Genomic DNA, 16,382 nt, shown 5'->3' with positions numbered 1-16,382 from the left:
TTATTTACTCCAACACCTTGATTCCTATTGTTCTGAGTCATTTCTCATGCGGGGGCTGCAAAGTTAGCGATAACTGGTTCCTAATTTCAATATAAATTGTGGGGTTAGAATGGGTGAAACTGAGTAGAATAACATACTTTCTTTCTAGTTTGGACATTTAACAGACAAATTTAAACACAATACAGCACACAATACGACCAAGGTTCTTACAGTTTTGGATTTTTCATTATAGTTTAGTTTTATTTAGTTTTGACTTTTTTTCTCTAATTCAGTTAGTTTTAATTAGTTTTTAGAGCAGGTTTGCTAGTTTTCGTTATTTTCTAAATGCTTAGTTTTAGTTTAGTTTTAATTTTTTTTTATATCTTTTATCCTCTTCACCGTTGTATTCAAATAAATCCCAGACAGGACTCTGCTGCTTTCTCCCAACTTTAGTCTCCATGTTTCCAGGTAGAGTGGGGACGAGAAGACGACGCCACAAGTGATGAGAAGTGACGGACCGTTAAATATCATATGGTGCCGCTAGCTAAAATTGCTCGAGGGAAATAAATCCATTTCATATCAATCCGACATGGACAAAGACAAAAAATAAGGGAATTTTATCCATAATTTTTAAACGTTTTAGTTAGTTTTGTAAGCACACAATACAGTTTCAGTTAGTTATCGTTTTTTTCTTTTAATTATAGTTTTTATTTCAGTTAACGAAAATGTTTTTACTATTCTAGTTTTCGTCATTTCGTTAGTTTTCATTAACAATAATAACCCTGAATACAGCACAAACTGAAGACCTACCATATCAAATTTAATACCCGTTAAAGACTTTTTTAAAGGTATTAAATGCAGATTTGTAAATTCAAGACTTTTAAGACCCCACGGGAACCCTGTTTTATGAACATCTACATGATATGTAAATTAAATAGAGGAAAATACCTGATGTTCACTGGAAAAAAAAAAAAAAAAGCAAAATACAGAGGATAATATTATAATAAAAAGTGACAAATTGCCTAAGAAAGGTAAAATTTAGAGAATAATTCATTTGGGAACCGCCACAAAAGTAGCACTGGGTCTTTATGGGTTAAGCCTGGTTGCCATGGTAACACTACGCAATGCTTATAGCAACATACACATTCTATACAGCCACGTAACCGTAAGAACGTCATCTAAAAACTCAACAAAACCAATTGTTAGACAACAGAACACGATCCAAATAAGAAACAGCATACATCATGAATAATTTAACAAAAAAACACACCAATGAGACAAACTTTGCAGTGCTAAGCTAACACTAAGCAGATCCAACAGTACAAGGGTTAATTTCTCTACCGATAAAAAACTCACTGAAAAAAGTAAAGGTCACGTTGTGAAGTGATGATTATGGATTTTGTACTTTTGCTGTTTTCTGATCAGAACTTGGTTTAAATGAGTGAATCTTCTGTTGTTTTGTGTTACACTGAAATGACTCCTACTGGAAACAAATGGCCTGGGGTTTAACAGGTTAATAAAAACACAACCACAAATGAGCCCTACAATGAAAATGACACATTCTGATTCAGGTTGGACATTAAAAAAAAACAAAAAAAAAAAAACAGACAGAAGGAGAGAACATCCTCGTCAGATTTTCATAACAATAGCGGTTGGATTTGGCCTGTCAGGTTCTAAACGGGATGGAAGACATGTTTTTTTTCCACCGTCACTCACTTTTACCGAAATCCCAAACAAACATTTCCTCGCCTACCTCTAATCATATCTAGTCATGCAGATAGTTTGAGTGCCCGGCTTTTTGACACGTCTGCCTGAGTGTACACATGGAAAAGGAGTGTGTGCTGTTAAAAGCCTGGAGAACAGGTTTTCTTTGAACTATTTTGTTATGATGCTGCATCTCATTCTAAAAGCTCACATCAAGGCTCGCTGAAGTTTCACAACATTACGTCAGTTATAGACATATATATATATATATATATATATATATATATATATATATATATATATATATATATATATATATAAAAAGGTGTCATTTCCTCTGGAACTTTGTGATCGTCCTGTTTCTTTTTTTTTCCCTTTAACCCATAAAGACCCAAACATCCATCTACTGATGTTTAATACCCGTTCATCCACTAATCCTATTAATCCATGTAAATAATTGGTGTAAAATACAGTTTGTCATCTTTTCATGGTCATCAGATATGACCCATTTGGATGTTCAGAGGCTCCGTAGTTACCGTGGAAACACTGGTTTCTTCTATAACATGGGTGTCAAACATACCAAAACCGAACTGCCAAAGGGTCCAATCTGGCCCCTGGGATAAATTTATGAAATGTTAAATGACACTGAAGATTTTAACAATTAATTTAGTGCAGGTTCCATATTCAGCCCAATTCAATTTCAAGTGCGTCCATCAGTAAAATACTGTTATAATAACCTCGAAATGACGACAACTCCAAATTTTTATTTATTTATTTTTTGTTTATTTCTTTGTTTGATTGTTAACACTTTAGCAGCAAAACTATGGGTTGAATTCATACCAAATTGGGTTTATAGATTGCCAGTCACCCAGGATAGATGTCATTACATTTTGGGAAAAATAAGTCAAAGTTAAAATTTTTTATGAATTTTTCAAATCTTTTTTTCCCCATTCACAACAATAGGCAACATAGGCAACATTTCGAACATTTCGAAACGCTATAAAAACGTCAATTTTAACTCAATTTACTTATAACGTTGCAGAGATATAGAGATTAATTTTAGACGTCACTGTGCAAAATGTCTAGGTGATAGCTTGTTTATGAATTTTTTTGTTAAATTTTTAAAACTTTTTCTTTTCCCCTTTACATATAATGGATGAAATTTCAAATGTCTACAAAAACATCGAATTAGTTTCAATTTACTTCAAACTTGGCACATATATAATTTTTGTATTTAACAAATATTGAATATGGATGAAAGAGTGGATCGATGCCAAAATATGCGACAGTACATGGGAGGGGCAGGATTTTTTTTGTGACTGGCACCACTTGTTCTCTTTGTTTTAGTGCAAAAAAAAAAAAAAAAAATTAAATTGTATGAAAATATTTACATTTACAAACTACCCTTTCACAAAAATGTGAATAACCTGAAATGTCTCAAGAGAAGTAAATGCAATTTTACGAATATTCTGCCTGTTATTAAATGTTTTGTGTATTTGTAGATCCACTGTGATCTGTACGTTGTAACACACATGTGTAACTGATAAACTGAGGCAGAATATTGTTAAAATTGCGCTTATTTTTCTTAATAAATTTCAGTTTGTTCATATTATTCACATTTTTTAAAAGGATAATTTGTAGATGGAAACATTTTCAATATGTGCTACTTTTATCCCTCTAAAACATAGAGAAAAGTTTGGAGTTGACATTATTTATAGATTATGTTATTATTTTACTGGTCAAGCCCGCTTCAGATCATGTTGGGTCCTTGAACTAAAATGAGTTCAGTTCTACAACATACTCATCAATGTAGTTTGATAAATGACAATGTTTGTTGACACTTGGTTTATGTTCACTTATTGATATCTTCGCTGAAAGTCACTTTTTCTTCAGTTTTCTGTGTTTCTGATATAATAACCTTTGAATTAACTCTGAGCTTTTATGAACATCTACATGATCAGTGAATTAAATATTGGAAAATACATGAATTTCATTGAAAATCCGCAAAATGCAGAGAATAATATTATAATAAATGGTGATGAAAGGTTTAATCTAGTGGAAAAATTCATTTTGGAGCTGTCATAAAAGTATCCCTGGGTCTTTATGGGTTAATATGACAGATGAGTCAGATTAACACTGAACCCCTGCACTTTTAGTGGATTTAACAGGGATGTAAATAAAAAAACACTGGAGTCGATCCCAATTTTAAGACAACAATTTGGCCCACGGTTGATTCCACCGATGCCAGTTTTTCTGTTTACTTAGTCGTCGTTTATTTCCTCTTATGCCGCAAAAACAACAAAATATTCAACTAAACGGGGCTGTGTTCAACTCTTTCAACCCCTCGTGCTATTTCTGAATAAGAACAAATTTAATCGCTCACACAACACAACAGATAATCATCTACCGTTAGTGAATGTCATCTGATTCGCCGATCGCTGATGACAGATAACAAGGCTGATGTTGTGCATCTGTCTGTGCATCCCTAGTTCTGTTCTGGACAGTAATGAATCGATACTGTGAAAAAAAAAAAAAAAAAAAAAAAAAAACAACACTGCTCGCAACAATAAAAAGGTAAAAAAACAACCCATTCACATGTAACTGATGTGAACTTTACACATAAGCATTAACACTCATCTGTTATATATATATATATATAAATACATCACAGTTATATTTTCATTCTTAGCTGTTTTTAGGGTGAAACTAACAAATGCACCTGAAAAAGAAAAAGAATGACCGGCGTAATGTTTTAGTTTGTGCATCTTCACTAATTTCCTGTCTGTTGTTTATACAGTATATGGACATAAATATTGGGACACATCATGTCTACAGCTGTAAAATGTCCTGTTCATGTTGATTTGAGATAAAAACATCAATTTTTCCTTAAAGTTAGTGAAATGTAAAGAAAGTAGATGGTTAGTTGTGGTATAAAATGATTATTAAAAGTCAGAGCAGGAAAAATATTTTAGAAATTTAGAGGTAGGACATTTAAAATCATAGTCATGGATAAAAAACAAACTCAATGTTGAGAGAAATTAAGTCAAAACCATTTCTGCGGTGTATTTAAAAGCAAAGATAACAATGCAAACCAAACTAACCAATGCAATGTAATGATATTCATCCCAATATTAAACTATATTCTGACATTTTTCATTATTGTTTTGTATCCCAGACCCCTGTTAGAAAAGAAACACCTGAATTCAACATGTCCACATACTTTTGTCCATATAGCGTATGCAGAGCTTGTACTTTATAACATGAATGTTTCATGTAGGAAAGGTTTTAGCTTTTAGCTTTAACATGCACTTGTTTGTACTACTACTACAACAATACAACAGTACTCCACATTAATTTTAAGATGTTCAAGTTGTTCTTATGCTGCCTTCACATGTTATGGAAATTATGGTAAATACTAGTTACATGCTCTAAAATTGCTCCTGACATATTTTGCACTGGAAAACTGGGAAAGATTTTGGTCCACAAGCTGCTGAGATGAACATAACCTTTGACCTTTTCAACAATAGCAAAGAGCATCGACGCAAATGACAAACGGCACTTTTATTTACGTTCTACTGCTGTTAGCTCATGACTTGCAAAACTGTCTAAAACCCATCTGAAACCATGTTACCCAAGTAGCAGGTCAGGATAAATTATGCATCAGCCATTTTATGTTTCGCTAGGACAAGAAAAGCGCTTGAACGCAACACACTCGTAATGTCAAATTCCCAAGTAGAAAGGATCATGTTCCTGATGGCACCTGAATGCAGCATTGGTTACAATGTTCTAGAAATAACCTGAAACGTTACTCTCCTCCTCCACTTTACGCAGCTCTACATTTTAATTCACAGCCGGTTTTATCACCGATGGGGAAGTTTTGAGTTGGTTATTATTTTCCTCATCCCCCCTCATTTGTGCAGTGGATTTGCAAGTATAAATCCATCCCAAAATCAGAACGTTCTGCTTGACTAGATACGGTTACGAGTACAGAGGTAAATGTTTATTTGAGCGAGGTGACCCTTCAACAACAGGAGAATCTTTGACCTCAGTGACGTGGTTTCCTGAGTGATAAATGCGATGAAGGCCTATTCATGCTCTACGTTATGTCCGTCCTCTGCGTTCATTATGTCTATATTTCTGTCGACCCTCTGGTGGATTGATTGACAAATGCTAATTCCAACATAACAGACATCTAAGTATGAAGGCAATGACTCTTGGGACCGTTTGAAACAGACGTACCTATTTATGTGCATAAGCGAGCATGAATGGGCCTTTATCTCTGTTGCTGTATTTTGATTGGTCCTGTGGTTTATCGATCGGTGGGTGTTGTGAGGTGACTAACCGACCAACTCCATGAATTCCAGATGTGGTACGTGTCACTTCCTGCAACTAAAGAGGACGCTGTAAACGGAGGTGAACTGTGAGCGGTTTTCTTTGCAGAGACTCGACCCTGTAACAGACGTTGACTCGGCGTCACCTCCGAGTGTTTCAGAGGAAATGATGTCGTTTTCCTCTTTCCATCGACTTCCACCTCCATTTGTCATCACACACAGGGCGTGACTTGTAAAGATGTTATAGTATAGTGTATATACTGCACAGTGTATACCATATATATATGATGTCTATAACATTCATACCTTGGGTAACAATAAAAAGGATTTAATCCAAAGTTTTGCTTTTGATATGTCAGACAGACTTAAAAAGAAAAAAAAAAAAAAGAAAATCACTGAGAGGCTCTGATTCTGACATCAAAACTTTACAAAGCACAACTTGGAGCACAAACTTGTGCATCAGAACTTTAATAAATGAGACCCCTGGTGTAAAGAACCCTACGGCAAATCTGTGTTTCTTCTAAACTACTGTACACCTCAGGGCTATGGAGCGAAGAATCCAACAGCTGGTGAATAAAAAAGGAGAAGGACGACGACGATGACGCACTTAAGGAGGAAATATACAGTTCTGAGCAAAAGTCCTAGTCCAGCTTAAACTTTGTTGTTTTTCAGGGTTGAAATGAAAATACGTATTTATATTTCATTCTCTTTTCTTCACATCCAACAAGATAATGTGGGAAATATGTGCACAGCCTTAAGACACACAATAAACTGAACACAAAAGTTTAAGTCACTATTTAGTGTCATGAGAAGAAGCAGCATAAACAATTAGAAACCTCTGACATGTGTTGAATGAAATCTGTATAAAACATCTGTGAATTAATGCAATAAATGTCATTGTCTGAACAAAAGGGTTAAAGACATGTTAAGTCCAAAGGGAGGTCACACTAAATATGACCACTTTGGTTTATAGAAGCTGTTTTTAAGATGAAACTTTAGTTTTTCCTGCTGTTCATACTTCACATATATATCAGATTAGATTTAAATACAGAGACGTGTGGACATTAGAACTTGACTAAACCAACAAACAGAATGTTGGAACAGGACTTTTAATGCTGAATATTTTTTAAATATATTTTTCAAGGGAAAGGCTATTAAGGATAATGCTAACAAGTTGTTTCAGTAAATATAAGACTTTTACGATTGCCTTGTTACAACCAGGCTAATTTAGTATGTTAGCTAGTTAGCTAACAGCACAGTGAAGCTAATTTTACCTCCTATTTCAAGTGCTAATGACAGAATATCAATAAGTTACCACCCTAATTTTCATTTTTTAGCTACCACTAGCTACTATTACTACTAAGTGCAAAGGGAGGTCATACTAAATACTGCAACTGTGATTTACAGAAACTTATTTTTTTCAATGAAACTTGTTTTCCTGCTGTACATACTTCACATATATCCAGATTGAGAAATGAATATGTGTGGTTATTAGAGCTTCACTAAACCAACAAACAGAATGTTGGACATTAATATAACACTGTATATTCATTTTATACATTTTCAAGGGAAAGGATATGAAAGATTATGCTATCAGGTTGTTTTTTTAAGACTTTTGTAATAATAATAAAGCAGTGTTCAATACTTTATTACCACCAGGCTAGCATGTTAGCCTAGTGCAGTGAAGCAAATTTTACCTCCTACTTCGAGTTGTTTTTCCTGCTGTTCATACTTCACATATATATCAGATTGGATCTAAATACAGAGACAAATGCATATGTGTGGACATTAGAACTTTAATAATAAACCAATAACCATTACTTTTACACAACGCTGTATATTTTCTAAATATATTTTTCAATGGACAGGATATTAAAGATACTGCTAACAAGCTGTTTTAGTAAATATAAGATTATTTAGTAATAATAATAAAGCAAAGTTCTGTTGCTTTATTACGACCAGGCTAATATAGCATGTTAGCTAGTTAACTAATAGCACAGCGAAGCTAATTTTACCTCCTATTTCAAGTGCTAATGAAAGAATATCAGTAAGTTACCTCCCTAATTTTCAGTTTTGAGCTACTATTACTACTAAGTGCAAAGGGAGATCATACTAAATATTGCCACTTTAGTTTGTAGAAAGTTTTTTTCCCAATGAAACTCTTTCTTGTTGTTTTGTATATCCAGATTGGATCTAAATACAGAGACAAAGGAATATGTGTGGTCATTAGAACTTTACAAAACCAACAAACAGAATGTTGGACATTTCAAGGTAAAGGATATTAAAGATTACGCTAACAGGTTGTTTTATAAGACTTTTTAGTAATAATAATAAAGCAATGTCCAATACTTTATTACCACCTGGCTAATGTAGCATGTTAGCTTGGTAGCTAACAGCACAGTGATTTTACCCCCTATTTGAAGTTGTTTTTCCTGTTGTACATACCTCACATACAGTATATCAGATTGGATCTAAATACAGAGACAAATCCATATGTGTGATTATTAGAACTTTACTAGATCAATAAACAGAGTGGACTTTTAAAAGGAACTGTATGTTTTAAAAGTTTTCAAAATAATCCCATATACATTGAGCTACAGATTTGTTGTGAGTAAACTAACTGCATCATATTCTCATCCTCCACATCATTCTTTGCTGTGAAGCTGCGGCTCCAGCTGCCTCGGTGCCACCTGTGCTTTACATATGGCGGCTGTAATTGGTGCCAGTCTCAGCGTTTTGGGTCATCGACTATGTGGGACAGACTTCCTGCTGCCCCACATACTGTAGCTGTTGGGTGTGCGTCTGATGCTGCAGGCCCATAAAGGACTCGACCACCAGCAGCCCAGTGAGTACAGTACGAGGCCGGAGCTAACTGGTGTCATATGATGATGTATGGTTCGGCCTCTTAACCATTACTGCTCTGAGAGGGTCTGGGGTCTCACAGTTGGGAAAAACCACTGACAGGGTTTTCAGAAGCGAGTCATTCTACTAGTGAAAACTGCTCTTCTTCAAATAAAACATGATCAAATGTGCACATATTAGACGCATACTGAGGTTATGTGACTCTCTGTAGAACCCAGAACACGTTTTGTAGAAGTAGTTCAGTGGAATGTCCTACATAAGACGTTCGAAACCAGGGGATGCACCGGTGCTTTTTAACAACACTGGACGCAAACCACAGCCGAGGCTCATGGGAATGGTAGTTTTACAGGAATCTGTTCTTGATGAATTATTAAAAACACTGATATCACTGTAGTACTAGATTATATTTATACTCAGTTACACTAACAACAGGGCTCGTACGTATTTTTCAAGGTCAAATTCAAGCACTTTTCAAGCACTTTTAAGGGTTATTTTCAATTTTTTCCAGCCCGGCCCCTTATCACTGGGGTAAAATACAGGGGTTGGACAAAATAATGGAAACACCTTCTATGATCCCACAATGTTAGGTGTTTCCATTATTTTGTCCAACCCCTGTACATATCTACAGGAATACAGGGTGGGGAAGCAAAATTTACAATGAACATTTAGTTGTTTTTTCTCAGCAGGCACTACGTCAATTGTTTTGAAACCAAACATATATTGATGTCATAATCATACCTAACACTATTATCCATACCTTTTCACAAACTTTTGCCCATATGAGTAATCAGGAAAGCAAACGTCAAAGAGTGTGTGATTTGCTGAATGCACTCGTCACACCAAAGGAGATTTCAAAAATAGTTGGAGTGTCCATAAAGACTGTTTATAATGGAAAGAAGAGAATGACTATGAGCAAAACTATTACGAGAAAGTCTGGAAGATACTATTAAAGAAGAATGGGAGAAGTTGTCACCCGAATATTTGAGGAACACTTGCGCAAGTTTCAGGAAGCGTGTGAAGGCAGTTATTGAGAAAGAAGGAGGACACATAGAATAAAAACATTTTCTATTATGTCAATTTTCTTGTGGCAAATAAATTCTCGTGACTTTCAAAAAACTAATTGGTCATACACTATCTTTCAATCCCTGCCTCAAAATATTGTAAATTTTGCTTCCCCACCCTGTACATACAGTCACGGACCATCAAAAGTCATCAAAAACAATCAAGTACTAACTCCTGTGTGTATCATGTGACTAAAACAGACATAAAAGAAAACATGGAATGTCTAAAAGCACTGTTTTTGTCAGTACAATGCCATTGATATTGATGTAAGAACTGAAGTGATTTTGGTTATTATTAAGAAAACATGTTAAATGGATAGATATCAGCTCTGAAATTAAACTACTAGGAGCTATTTTTGTTGTTATCATTATATTTGTCCAAACAAATGCACCCTCAGTTGTACCAGGCATTATAAAATGAACAAGAAATTGAAGAAAACAAGGGGTGGTCTAATAATTTTTTCCGCAACTGTACACTCATGATAATTTGTTTCACTTTTTATCACAATGATGTATGTTGTATTATAGCTATAAATATCTAAAATTATGTTACATAACACTAAAAATTTAGAAATTAAAGGAGAACACAAAGTCTAATCCAAAAACACAGGAAGCCACTTGGTGTTCTTCAGACTCACTCGCACCGAGACAAAGATTAAGATAAAAATGTACCTGGAGTCGACCTGAGAACACTCGCTAATTTCCTTTTTTGACGTAAAGTTTTATTTTTTAACATGTACCACCTCTCTGCAAATCGCTTTGGTTTGACATCTAACCTGGCAGAGTGAAGATTAAAAATAAATCGCATCACAGCACTAAAATGAAAAATTCAAGCACTTTTCAGGCCTTAAAAAAAAACGTTGAAATTCAAGCATTTTCAAGGATTTCAAGCACCTGTACAAACCCTGTAACTATCATACAGTATATGTTGAAGGGAATAAATATATAAAACAGGATTCAAAGGCATCCATATTGAAGTTTGGACCAAATACAACAGATGATCCAATCAAGTTCTTCTCCTTTATTCAAGTCATTTAATCTCTATTAAAAGCCAAGTGGCCTCAGTGTGCGTGCATGTGTCCGGGGATTCATACAAAATCCAGGAAGAGCTGACTGCTGCAGTTTGTCATACTCATGTATTTTTAGTCGAGGAACAGACTAGCGAAAATGGCAAGTTGATAGGACCAGTATTTTGGGAGATATTAATTTTGGAATACAGTAGCCTTACAGTCACATTGCTATGGCCAGAACACTTTGGTGGTGACTGCTGGACAAATACCGTACAATGTGCACAAATACACAACAGCATAAAAACTACCACATCTAGAACCTGTGGATCCCCACGGGTCAATGCGCTAGTATCAAATATCTATCTCAAACCGTTCAATGCATTTTTGTCCAATGTAAGCGGAGAAGGGTTTCACAGCTTTACTTAAATATAATCAAGTGGTTCCGGGTACAACAAACCCCGCCCCTCACATGTATTGTAGCTTATTTTGGCATCGATCCAGCTGCTGTCATATGTCTATGCGTGCGCTGATGTCAGCATATCAATTGCCTCTATATACGTGCCAAGTTTGAAGTAAATTGAAAGAAAATTGATGTTTTTATAGACATCCGAAATTTCGCCCATTATAAGGAAATGGGGGGGGGGAAAGATGTTAAAAATTCATTAAAAAATTGAACATTGACCTACTTTTCCCAAAATGTAAAAAGATCTATTCTGGGTCACTGGTAATCTATAAACCCAATTTGGTATGAATTCAACCAATAGTTTTGCTGCTACAGACAACTGAAATTTTGCCCATTATAAATAAATTGGGGGGAAAAAAATGGAAAAATTCATTAAGAAATTTAACTTTGACCTACTTTTCCCAAAATGTAAGGAGATCTATTCTGGGTCACTGGTAATCTATAAACCCAATTTGGTATGAATTCAACCAATAGTTTAACAAACCGAACCAAAAACAATACCCCTTGCCTTCCCTTCAGGGCGTGGGGTAATAAATAAATTAAAATGTCCAATTCAAAAGTCATTCCATAAAGCTATTAAAAAATGTATCTGAAAAAACTAAATTTAATATTAAATAAATCTTAGTTGTACATCTAAAAGTTTTATCTAAAAATTTGAAGTCACTATAGATTGATAGAAATCTAAACTTGTTTATTTGAGGAAATCCTATTGCTTTATCTAGTGCATTAATAATAACACTGTATCTGCAAACGCACACAGATGTTTGAGTAGAACCGTGAAGTTTCTGTCGTTTCTTACCTCATCATCACCTCAGTTTCCGTTCTTGGCCCTCGTCCTTTTCTTCAGAGTTGTTTTCTCTCCAGAATTTCATAAATAACCCACTGTAGACTGTTCTGCGGAAGCTGGTGGAGATATTTTCTTCTTGGCAAAGCGTGGAGTCTGTTCATGAAGAGGAGGAAATGTTACTGGTTATAAATGGATCCATTATCACTGTAATATTCATACATCAGTGGTTAAACCCAGGCTCAAAACAGCTAATTTCAGTGAAGATAAAAACTAAAACCAGTGTGAAAAGTCAAGTGAATATTCGTTTTTACATAATATCTGTGTGTACGAACAGCAATAACAGTAACACGATGGTAAACTAAACAACAGTAACACAGTTTCTAAAAGGAAACAAAACTAACACAGTGATTTTTGTGTTTAATGGATAATTAATGTGTAATTCAACATGTCTCGTCTCGCTATAAAACACACAAACTGACTGGAAATACATGGTTTATTAATATTATTGGTTCATTTTGTCTAAATATTTTGGAGGAAACAACGTATTAGATCAATGATGTGTGGCGTTAATTGGTTTTTAATAGGAAAAGGCAGAATTGTGTTTTCATAGCTGGTAGCCTTAATACAGATGAAAACTGGCTGGGTTTAACTGTTGTTACAGAAAATGAGCAACATGTAAATATTAAATCAGCAGTGAGCCTGTTGGATGAAGATGGCCATGGTCCTGACACACACACACAAAAAAAAACACTGATTTACCTTCATTAGCAACAAAAACAGACTAAAATTACACTGAACGTATATCAGAAAAAATGTAATTTTACTGCTGTTTCTCTAGGACAGGATCTTATAAAGAGTGAAGAGCTCTAACCTTTCACAAAAAATGTGAATAACCTGAGCAAATATGAACAACCTGAAATGTCTTAAGAGAAATAAGTGCAAATACGTGCAATTTTCTGTTATTAAATGTTTTGTGTACTCGTAGATCCACTGTGATCTGTACGTTGTACGTGAAATGTTGTTAAAATTGCACTTATTTTTCTTGTCTGGTTGTTCATACTTGTTCATGTCATTCAGATTTTTTAAAAGGAGTGATATTTTGCCTTTTTTTAAATGGAATTCTGCATTTTCAAACATTTCCCTGTGGTCTACATAAACTGTGAATGCTCTGCTTGGGTCTGAATTCTTCATTAATTCAACTCCACAGGTCCATCTTCAACCCTATTTCTGAGTAATGACACCTGAAAGGTGGTTTTGAGCGCTGGCCCTTTAAATGCACATGAGCCACTTCAGGCCCCGCCCCCTCCAGGTTGTTAGCTGTGCTGCTCTGTCCCGTTCAACCAACAACTGAACATTTTAGGTAATTGGCTTGAAGTTTGGACATATTTTCAGTTTTTACTACAACCGCTGCTGCTGATAAACAATTATGTCGTACTTGGAGAAATGTTTGTCGGAAGTCTTGTGGGGGGTAGTACTCGCACGTGCGCAGTACGGCCGGGGGATGCATGCGTGTTGGTTGGTAACCGCGCTCGTGTGTGCATCACTTTCCGTCCTACTTCCAATACTACGGGGGTACGGTGCAGTCCGTGCCCCCCCCAGAAGTGAGAGTGAAACTTTTCACTGACTGTAGACTACACCAACCTCCAGGGTAAACACTCCGATACTGACCCCACATTTGTGCATGTATTTATTTGGGGGTGCACCGCCCCCACAAACAGACGGGCCGGTCTGTGTTTGGCTCCACCATGTCCATAAAGACATTCTAACTCATCAATGCCACGATCCAGTTAAATGACCGGCTATCCTAGCCGCAGCGTCGCAGCAAACCGGCAGCCTTTGGACAGGTGTGGACGGGCAGAAAAGGGCAATTAACCGACAATTAATAATTTAATCGAGCAAATTCTTATCGACAATTAATCGTTAGTCGATTAATTGTTTACATCCCTAATATGGACCATTAGAAGTAAAGGCAAATTTTTAATATTTCCAAAAATCCTAAAAAATTAAAAAATCAAAATCTCTCAAAACTGTGAAACAAACTTTGTAGACATTGTCCCAAAGAAGGTACATATAAAAACATATAAAATTTGAAATGAATCCGACCTGCAGTTTTGAAGAGGATTGTTGAAATGTAGATGTTGGTGACCTTGTGTTTGACCTTTCAAGGTCACTCAAGGTCAAAGGTCATGGACCCAAATGAAAGTCCATATCAGTGCACAATAATAACTATATTGATATCATTACCCATTTCTATGTTATATGCTATTAAAATATGGCCCGTTATAAGTAAAGGGCACATTTTTAATATTTTAACTATTTCAAACTGTGAACAACCTTTGTAGACAATGTCTCAAGGAAGCTACATAAAAAATTTTAAATGAATCCGACCAGTAGTTCCGTTGGAGAAGGTGCTTGAAGAAATAGTTTAAGATGAAAACGCCCTCACAATAGCTCACCTATCGGCAGGTGAACTAAAAATACCACACAGTAATGCAAATGCATGACTGGATAATTTATTTTTCTTGTTAACTCGACTGGATACAGATTGGGTTTTTAATATGAGGCATAAATAGTATCATAATGATGATTTCGTGCTATTAGAATGACAGTTTCCATGATATGCCATTTTCGAGGGTAGCATTTTGTTGTAAAATGCTGCACATTAATAGATTTTCTCCGCAATATTGATTCACTCGCTGATTATTTATGAGTCAACCACTTTAACGCAACAAGGGCCGAGGGGAAAGACATAATCATGAGTCAGAATCTGACAGCTCAGGATAACGGATGAAGCAGGGGTGGATAGATGGGAGCAAACTCCGCCGAGAAGTGTTTACTAATTGCGATAATGCGTCTAATGCTGTCAGCAAGATGGGCAAGGAAAAAAAAAAAAAAAAACTAGACTGCGACGGGAAAACACAAATGCAGCATTTCTAAAAATTACATTTCGCCGTGTAACCTTTGTTCAGCAAATTTGAGACGCGATGAGGGAAAAATTCTTCATAGACGTTATTGCCCCTGACAGCTCTGCTGAAAAACCGACTGAGTCAAAACCGAGGAAAGATAATTATATTAGACTGTTTGGTGAAAGCAATAAAGGCGAGATGACCTGAAAATGGGCAGACGCATGTAAAATCTACAAACAATCCCTGCTTACTCGGAATTAGAACCCGGGAATAATGATGAGAAAAGAAAGAAGGGAGGACGGTTTCATAAACAGCTTCGCTATAATGTGAAAAAGGGAAAAAAAATGAAAATAATAAGAGCCTCATTATCAACAGACTGGTAGAGCAGGAGTGTGCAGGCTGTCGAGATGATCAGGATGGATTTAGTCGAGAAGGAATCAAAGACCAGCACCTAATCATCTGTTTACACCATCCAGAAGCTCCTGATGCGAAGAGGGAAAGAAAACAGGGTCAGATAAGGTAGCGGAGAACGACAGGAGGAAAGGTGAGTGAAAGACAGTGGAAAAAAAGTAATGGAAAAGTTGTTTGGAGAAAGGAGGAGGAGGTGGAAAAACTAGAGGACGAAGGAGGGAGGAGGAGGCGGTTATGGAGGTAATTGGAAGAGAGAGTGGAGAAGGAAAAGGGTGAAGAAAAAGGACAAAGAAGGAGAAAGGAAAAAGTTCAAGAGAAAAGAAACTGGAGGTAAAAAAAAAAAAAAGAGGAGAGGAGAAAGAGATCAGAAATAAAGACTCACAGGAGAGTAAAGCATAGATGAGGGAAAAGTCGATAGACTAAAAGCAACAAGAGAAAATGAAGGAACGACTGAAAAACATCAGCAGAAGAAAGATTGAAAGATAAAGAAACTGAGGAGGAGGCGAAGCAATGGATGGGTTTATATGTACGAGTGGAAGATTGAAGTAGAAAGGAAATATCAGAGGGAGAAAAAAAGAGGAGAGTTCTAGAGGAGAAGTGTGATGTGAATAAAAAAGACAAGAGGAGTATGGAACAGAAAGGTGAAGGAAGAAAAAAGGGCAAAGTAAAACTGGAAGACATGACACAGATGAAAGGAATAAAGAGGAAATGAAGGAACTAGAAAGAAAAGGGAGGTTGGATATCAAAAGGAGGTAAAACGTGGGGCTGAGTGGAGGAAAACCTAACATTCTCCACTGTTTTAGAGGAACATAAATGACTACATTCACAAAACTGCATATGCAGATGAAGTCAAATATAGGGTTATCTG

The 16,382-nt window shown here is 35.8% G+C and overlaps 1 long non-coding RNA gene across 1 annotated transcript; it reads right to left on the bottom strand.

The window, feature by feature from the left end:
* Window positions 1-6: 6 nt before the first annotated feature.
* LOC115414075 (uncharacterized) lies at window positions 7-15,945 on the bottom strand. The gene is made up of 3 exons (XR_003934553.1): window positions 15,935-15,945; window positions 5,511-5,516; window positions 7-144 (listed from the first exon to the last, which is right to left on the bottom strand). It is a non-coding gene; the product is annotated as an uncharacterized LOC115414075 (long non-coding RNA).
* Window positions 15,946-16,382: the final 437 nt, after the last annotated feature.

The sequence above is a fragment of the Sphaeramia orbicularis genome, chromosome 22 (genome assembly GCF_902148855.1).
Source record: "Sphaeramia orbicularis chromosome 22, fSphaOr1.1, whole genome shotgun sequence".
Lineage (NCBI taxonomy): Eukaryota > Metazoa > Chordata > Actinopteri > Kurtiformes > Apogonidae > Sphaeramia > Sphaeramia orbicularis.
Note: the sequence above shows the minus strand (reverse complement) of the source record. Positions and strands in the feature narration are given on the sequence as shown.